The 7,904-nt window shown below is 40.6% G+C and overlaps 2 non-coding genes across 2 annotated transcripts; both read left to right on the top strand.

Annotated features, from left to right (window-relative positions):
• The first annotated feature begins 2,365 nt into the window (after positions 1 to 2,365).
• On the top strand, positions 2,366 to 2,437 carry trnap-ugg (transfer RNA proline (anticodon UGG)). Its single transcript has one exon. It is a non-coding gene; the product is annotated as a tRNA-Pro (tRNA).
• A 585-nt stretch (positions 2,438 to 3,022) lies between these two features.
• Positions 3,023 to 3,094, top strand: trnap-agg (transfer RNA proline (anticodon AGG)). Its single transcript has one exon. It is a non-coding gene; the product is annotated as a tRNA-Pro (tRNA).
• Positions 3,095 to 7,904: the final 4,810 nt, after the last annotated feature.

Raw genomic sequence — 7,904 nt, 5'->3', positions numbered from 1 at the left:
CGACTTCAGCTGTTTTTATTTCTTAGGGGGTTGATCAGCTTTAATATTGCAGATAGATAGTAGATTCCATCAATGTAATTGTCTGCATCATTTCCAATCCTCCATATATCTTTATATATATATATATATAGTATATTTTCCTTTATGTTTTTCCCCTAATCCACCCCTCGCCTAATTGGAGTAAACTAATGGACAACAACACTTAAGTTTCTACTTCCAGTTCATACATGCTATATACATTTTACGGACACAATGTATTTTTACATAGTTCTCTTTTGTTTGTTTTTAAACCCAATAAAATACAATTGTATTTGTCACATGCTCCGAATACAACAGTTGTAGACCTTACCGTGAAATGCTTACTTACAAGCCCTTATCCAACAATGCAGTTCAAGAAATAAAGTTAAGAAAATATTTATTTATTAAATAAACTTAAGTAATAAAATAAAAATAAAAACACAATAAAATAAGAGTAACGAGGCTGTATACAGGGGTTACTGGTACCGAGTCAATGTGCTGGGGTACAGTTGAGTTGAAGTCATTTGTACATGTAGGTAGAGGAGTAAAGAGAGTATGCCTAGATAATCAACAGCGAGTAGCAGCAGTGTTAAGGTTAAGATTGTTCAGTATCTTTATGGCTTGGGGGTAGAAACTGTTAAGGAGCCTTTTGGTCCTAGACTTGGCGCTACGGTACCGCTTGCCGTGCAGTAGCAGTAGCAGAGAAAACCGTCTATGACTTGGCTGACTGGAGTCTTTGACAATTTCTTGGGTCTTCCTCTGACACCGCCTAGTAGATAGGTCCTGGGTGGCAGGTGATGTACTGGGCCGTATGCACTGCCCTCTGTAGCGCTTTACGGTCAGATGCCGGCCAGTTGCCATACCAGGCGGTGATGCAACCATGGTGCAGCAGTATAACGTTTTTGAGGATCTGGGGACCCATGCCAAATCTTGTCAGTCTCCTGAGGGGGAGAAGTTGTCCAATCAATTGAATTTACCACAGGTGGACTCCAATCTAGTTGTAGAAACAACTCAAGCATGATCCATGGAAACAGGATGCACCTGAGCTCAATTTTGAGTCTCATAGCAAAGGGTGCTATGGGCACGTCATTCAGGCGACAATTGGAGAACAAAAGGGGTCTAAGCCCTAAGAAGTTATGTAAATAAGGTATTTCCGTTTCAATTTTTTATACATTTGCAAAATGTAATTAAAACAATGTGTTTTCGCTTTGTCATTATGGGGGTTTGTGTGTATGAAGAGAAAAAACGTATTTAATCCATTTTAGAATCAGGCTGTGACATAACAAGTTAAATCTAGACTTGGTTTCCTCTATCGTAATCACTCCTCTTTCACCCCAGCTGCCAAACTAACCCTGATTCAGATGAGCATCCTACCCATGCTAGATTACGGAGACGTAATTTATAGATCGGTAGGTAAGAGTGCTCTAGAGCGGCCAGATGTTCTTTACCCTTCGGCCATCAGATTTGCCACCAATGCTCCTTATAGGACACATCCCTGCACTCTATACTCCTCTGTATACTGGGCATCTCTGTATACCCGTTGCAATACCCACTGGTTGATGCTTATTTATAAAACCCTCTTACGCCTCACTATCTGAGATATCTACTGCGGCCCTCATCCACCTCAACCGTTCTGCCAGTCACATTCTGTTAAAGGTCCCCAAAGCACACCCATCTCTGGGTCGCTCGTCTTTTCAGTTCGCTGCAGCTAACGACTGGAACGAGCTGCACAAACACGGGACAGTTTTATCTCAATCTCTTCATTCAAAGACTCAATCATGGACACTCTTACTGACAGTTGTGGCTGCTTTGCATGATGTAACGTTGTCTCTACCTTCTTGCCCTTTGTGCTGTTGTCTGTGCCCAATAATGTTTGTACCATGTTTTGTGTGCGGCCATGTTGTGCTGCTGCCATGTTGTTGTCATATTGTGTTGCTACCATGTTGTGTTGTCATGTGTTGCTGCCTAGCTATGTTGTTGTCTTAGGTCTCTCTTTATGTAGTGGTGTGTTGTCTCTCTTGTTGTGATGTGTCTTTTGTCCTATATTTTTTTTATTAATTTAAAAAAATATTTAAAAAATATATGTATATTTTATAATCCCAGCCCACGTCCCCACAGAAGGCCTTTTGCCTTTTGGTAGGCCATCATTGTAAATAAGAATTTGTTATTAACTGACTTGCCTAGTTAATTAAAGGTTAAATAAAATAAATAAAAACATTACCATTTAAGGTCAGTCAAGTCACAGTTTCACTGAGGACATTCCTCAGATTTCACACATACTTAACGTCAGTGACAGGGGTGGAAGGGAGTAGAGTTTAAAATCTATGTGTTCTACTTTTTTCTACATGGCTCGTTGGTCTAGGGGTATGATTCTCGCTTTGGGTGCGAGAGGTCCCGGGTTCAAATCCCGGACGAGCCCAACTTTTGAGGAAATAAATTCCCTTTATTCAGTTTGTGAACATGTCGAGCCAATGGAAACGGGGAGAAGTTTAAATATGAGGTGGGATTTTTTTCAGTCCGGTTTGTTGGTGGCTAAAGGACTGTGTCCAGGCACTCCACCTTGCGTTGTGCTAAGAACAGCCCTTAGCCATAGTATATTGGCCAAATACCACACCTCCTCGGGCATGATTGCTTAACTATAGTATTATAAGGACTGTCAACAACAGGCAAGGCTACTTTATAAATTCTCTTATCTGTCAACCACTGTGAAAATTCAATGTTTTTTTTTACCTGTAACACTATAGTCATGCATAGTCCTCAATTTCCACAATACAAACGATAACAGGCAAGTCTACAGTTCTTCATAAACATGTCAGTCACAAAGGTTTTGTTTGTAATTCTGACAATGTATGTAAAACTTCCAAAACAGTGTTTATGACTACCACCAGAGGGCAGTCTAACAGTAGAATTGTACTTGCCACATCACAAACTGGAAATTGACACACAGACCTATGAGGAGGAGGAAGGGCTGAAAGTTTAACTGTAGGACAAGATTTTCGTTGATGGCTCGTTGGTCTAGGGGTATGATTCTCGCTTAGGGTGCGAGAGGTCCCGGGTTCAAATCCCGGACGAGCCCAATTTTTGGTGGAAAAGGTTGCTTATATTTAGGGTTAATGTGGTTATTTTAGTAATTGAAAAGTCACGGATAAAGTGGTGAGAAATATTGTAACAATAGGAAAATGGTAGCCTGTAAAGAAATAAACTACAACTACACTATACATTTACATTACATTTAAGTCATTTAGCAGACGCTCTTATCCAGAGCGACTTACAAATTGGTGCATTCATACTATATTCAAGTTGTAAAATAATTACTATTTGACTTTCTATTTATAGTATTTTATGAATAGATAAGACAGCATTAGAAGAAAGGATAATTAGCTAAATACTAAATATATGGAAGTGGAACACAACATTGTAGGGATAGAAACACAGCAAACAGAGGACATAGAAGGCACAGTATGTGGGTATGTGCGGGTGTATAGTGATGTAAGGTGGGGTGTGTGTTTTTGTGTTTGGAAAAAGTGTGGAGTGAAGTGAGTGAAAAAGGAAAATGGTTGCAAATCCCAGAGCCCATGAGTGTCTGTGAGCAGGGGTTTTGAGAGTGAGCTTTCAAATTTGTGTTTGGAGTTTTGAGAGAGAGCTTTCAATTTTGTGATATGGGATATCCATTTTACACCCCACCTGAGCGACCCATACACTAAGGAGAAGGCTTTATCTGTTTTCTGGGCCTACTGTTACTAGCCTATACACAGCCAAAACAGAGAGATAAATGTGATCAGAGAGCCACGAAAGCAGAATCGTCCCCACAAGATACTGAGCCTGCCTGGCAGGATTGGTCCTACAAAGCCAAAGCCCCCTGATGGGTGAGCACAATATACAAGGAATTTCTCAAAGCTGCTAATGAGAACCTTGACGACCTTGTACCTAGCCCACCCGAGCCACTGCCTGTTCACCCCGCTATCATCCAAAAGGTGAGGTCAGTACAGGTGCATCAAAGCAGGGACTGAGAGACTGTCAAACCGCTTCTATCTCAAGGCCATCAGACTGTTAAACAGCCACCACTAATATTGAGTGGCTGCTGCCAACACACTGACTCAACTCCAGCCACTTTAATATTGGAAAAATGTATGTAAAAAATGTATCACCAGCCACTTTAAACAATGCCACTTCATATGTTTACATACCCTACATTACTCATCTCATATGTATATACTGTACTCCAGCATCTACTGCATCTTGCCATCTTTATGTAATACATGTATCACTAGCCACTTTAAACAATGCAACTTTTATATGTTTACATAACCTACATTACTCATCTCATATGTATATACTGTACTCTATCATCTACTGCATCTTGCCATCTTTATGTAAACAATGCCACTTTTATGTTTACATACCCTACATTACTCATCTCATATGTATATACTGTACTTGATACCATCTACTGCATCTTGCCTATACCGTTCTGTACCATCACTCATTCATATATCTTTATGTACATATTCTTCATCCCTTTACAATTGTGTGTATAAGGTAGTGGTTGTGAAATTGTTAGGTTGTATTACTCGTTGGTTATTACTGTTTTGTCGAAACTAGAAGCACAAGCATTTCGTTAAACTCCCATTAACATCTGCTAACCATGTGTATGTGACAAATCAAATTTTATGTAATCTTGATGTGATTGGCCTGACTGAAACATGGCTTAAACCAGATTAATTTACTGTGTTAAATGAGGCCTCACCTCCTGGTTACACTAGTGACCATATCCCCCGTGCATCCCGCAAAGGCGGAGGTGTTGCTAACATTTACGATAGCAAATTTCAATTTACAAAAAAAAATGCAGTTTTCGTCTTTTGAGCTTCTAGTCATGAAATCAATGCAGCCTACTCAATCACTTTTTATAGGCCTTCTTGGACATATACAGCGTTCCTCATTGAGTTCCCTGAATTCCTATCGGACCTTGTAGTCATAGCAGATCATTTTTGGTGACTTTAATATTCACATGGAAAAGTCCACAGACCCACTCCAAAAGGCTTTCGGAGCCATCATCAACTCAGTGGGTTTTGTCCAACATGTCTCTGGACCTACTCACTGTCACAGTCATACTCTGGACCTAGTTTTGTCCCATGGAATAAATGTTGTGGATCTCAATGTTTTTCCTCAAAATCCTGGACTTTCGGACCACCACTTTATTACGTTTGCAATCGCAACAAATAATCTGCTCAGACCCCAACCAAGGAGCATCAAAAGTCGTGCTATAAATTCACAGACAACACAAAGATTCCTTGATGCCCTTCCAGACTCCCTCCCTCCCTGTCTACCCAAGGACGCCAGAGGACAAAATCAGTTAACCACCTAACTGAGGACCTCAATTTAACCTTGCGCAATACCCTAGATGCAGTTGCAAACCTAAAAACATTTCTCATAAGAAACTAGCTCCCTGGTATACAGAAAATACCCGAGCTCTGAAGCAAGCTACCAGAAAATTGGAACGGAAATGGCACCACACCAACCTGGAAGTCTTCCGACTAGCTTGGAAAGACAGTACCGTGCAGTACCGAAGAGCCCTCATTGCTGCTCGATCGTCCTATTTTTCCAACTTAATTGAGGAAAATAAGAACAATCCGAAATGGATTTTTGATACTGTCGCAAAGCTAACTAAAAAGCAGAATTCCCCATGTGAGGATGGCTTTCACTTCAGCAATAATAAATTATTTGTGGAAAACATCATGATTATTAGAAAGCAAATTACGGACTCCTCGTTAAATCTAGGTATTCTTTCAAAGCTCTGTTGTCCTGAGTCTTCACAACTCTGCCAGGACCCAGGATCAAGAGAGACACTCAAGTGTTTAAGTACTATATCTCTTGACACAATGATGAAAATAATCATGGCCTCAACCTTCATGCTGCATACTGGACCCTATTCCAACTAAACTACTGAAAGAGCTGCTTCCTGTGCTTGGCCCTCCTATGTTGAACATAATAAACGGCTCTCTATCCACCGGATGTGTATCAAACTCACTAAAAGTGGCAGTAATAAAGTCTCCCTTGAAAAAGCCAAACCTTGACCCAGAAAATAAAACTATCGGCCTATATCGAATCTTCCATTCCTCTCAAATTTTTTAGAAAAGGCTGTTTCGCAGCAACTCACTGCCTTCCTGAAGACAAACAATGTATATGAAATGTTTCAGTCTGGTTTTAGACCCCACCATAGCACTGAGACTGCACTTGTGAAGGTGGTAAATTACCTTTTAATGGCATCAGACCGAGGCTCTGCATCTGTCCTTGTGCTCCTAGACCTTAGTGCTGCTTTTGATACCATCGATCACCACATTATTTTGGAGAGATTGGAAACCCCAATTGGTCTAGATCTTATCTGTCGGGAAAATATATCAGTTTGTCTCTGTGAATGGCTTGTCCTCTGACAAATCAACTGCACATTTCGGTGTTCCTCAAGGTTCCGTTTTAGGACCACTATTGTTTTCACTACATATTTTACCTCTTGGGGATGTCATTTGAAAACATAATGTTAACTTTCACTGCTATGCGGATGACACACAGCTGTACATTTCAATGAAACATGGTGAAGCCCCAAAATTGCCCTCGCTAGAAGCCTGTGTTTCAGACATAAGGAAGTGGAAGGCTGCAAACTGTCTACTTTTAAACTCGGACAAAACAGAGATGCTTGTTCTAGGTCCCAAGAAACAAAGAGATCTTCTGTTGAATCTGACAATTAATCTTAATGGTTGTACAGTCGTCTCAAATAAAACTGTGAAGGACCTCGGCATTACTCTGGACCCTGATCTCTCTTTGGACTAACATATCAAGACTGTTTCAAGGACAGCTTTTTTTTCATCTACATAACATTGCAAAAATCAGAACTTTCTGTCCAAAATGATGCAGAAAAATTAATCCATGCTTTTGTTACTTCTAGGTTAGACTACTGCAATGCTTTCCTTTCCGGCTACCCGGATAAAGCACGAAATAAACTTCAGTTAGTGCTAAATACGGCTGCTAGAATCCTGACTAGAACCCCCAAAAATGTATCATATTACTCCAGTGCTAGCCTCCCTACACTGGCTTCCTGTCAAGGCAAGGGCTGATTTCAAGGTTTTACTGCTAACCTATAAAGCATTACATGGGCTTGCTCCTACCTATCTCTCTGATTTGGTCCTGCCGTACATACCTACACGTACGCTACGGTCACAAGACGCAGGCCTCCTAATTGTCCCTAGAATTTCCTAAGCAAACAGCTGGAGGCAGGGCTTCCTCCAATAGAGCTCCATTTTTATGGAATGGTCTGCCTACCCGTGTGAGAGACGCAAACTCAGTCTCAACCTTTAAGTCTTTACTGAAAACTCATCTCTTCAGTGGGTCATATGATTGAGTGTAGTCGGCCTTGTCTCAGGATGGTAAGTTGGTGGTTGAAGATATCCCTCTAGTTAATAAAATCTCCCCATTTTTGCAAAATTTTGCAAACAGTTGCGACTGTATATGCATTCGCACATGAAGTCCTTTCTTGAGATGGGCTCAGGGATGGAACAACTGGTGAACATCTGGCCTTGTGGTTGTTTGTGGGGGAAAGTTGTTGCGTGTGTATGAGTATGTGTGTGTGTACAGTATGTATCCCACATCTGTTGCTATGGGGTAATGAATTTATGGACAATATAGGATGTTATCACAATAATTGTTAGCTATAATAATAATTGATTGCCAAAAATGTAATTTTGGTAATGGCAATCCTGATTATAGGTAACAATCCTGATTAGAGGCAACAATCCTGATTAGAGGTAACAATCCTGATTAGAGGTAACAATCAATGGAAATGCTTTTGGCGGTTGATCTGCTTCTGTACTATGTGTGGCACTGGGTGATCTTTT

Source organism: Oncorhynchus keta, chromosome 22 (genome assembly GCF_023373465.1).
Source record: "Oncorhynchus keta strain PuntledgeMale-10-30-2019 chromosome 22, Oket_V2, whole genome shotgun sequence".
In the NCBI taxonomy this organism is placed as follows: Eukaryota; Metazoa; Chordata; class Actinopteri; order Salmoniformes; family Salmonidae; genus Oncorhynchus; species Oncorhynchus keta.
The sequence above is the reverse complement of the archived record's forward strand: the minus strand, read 5'-3'. Positions and strand labels throughout refer to the sequence as shown.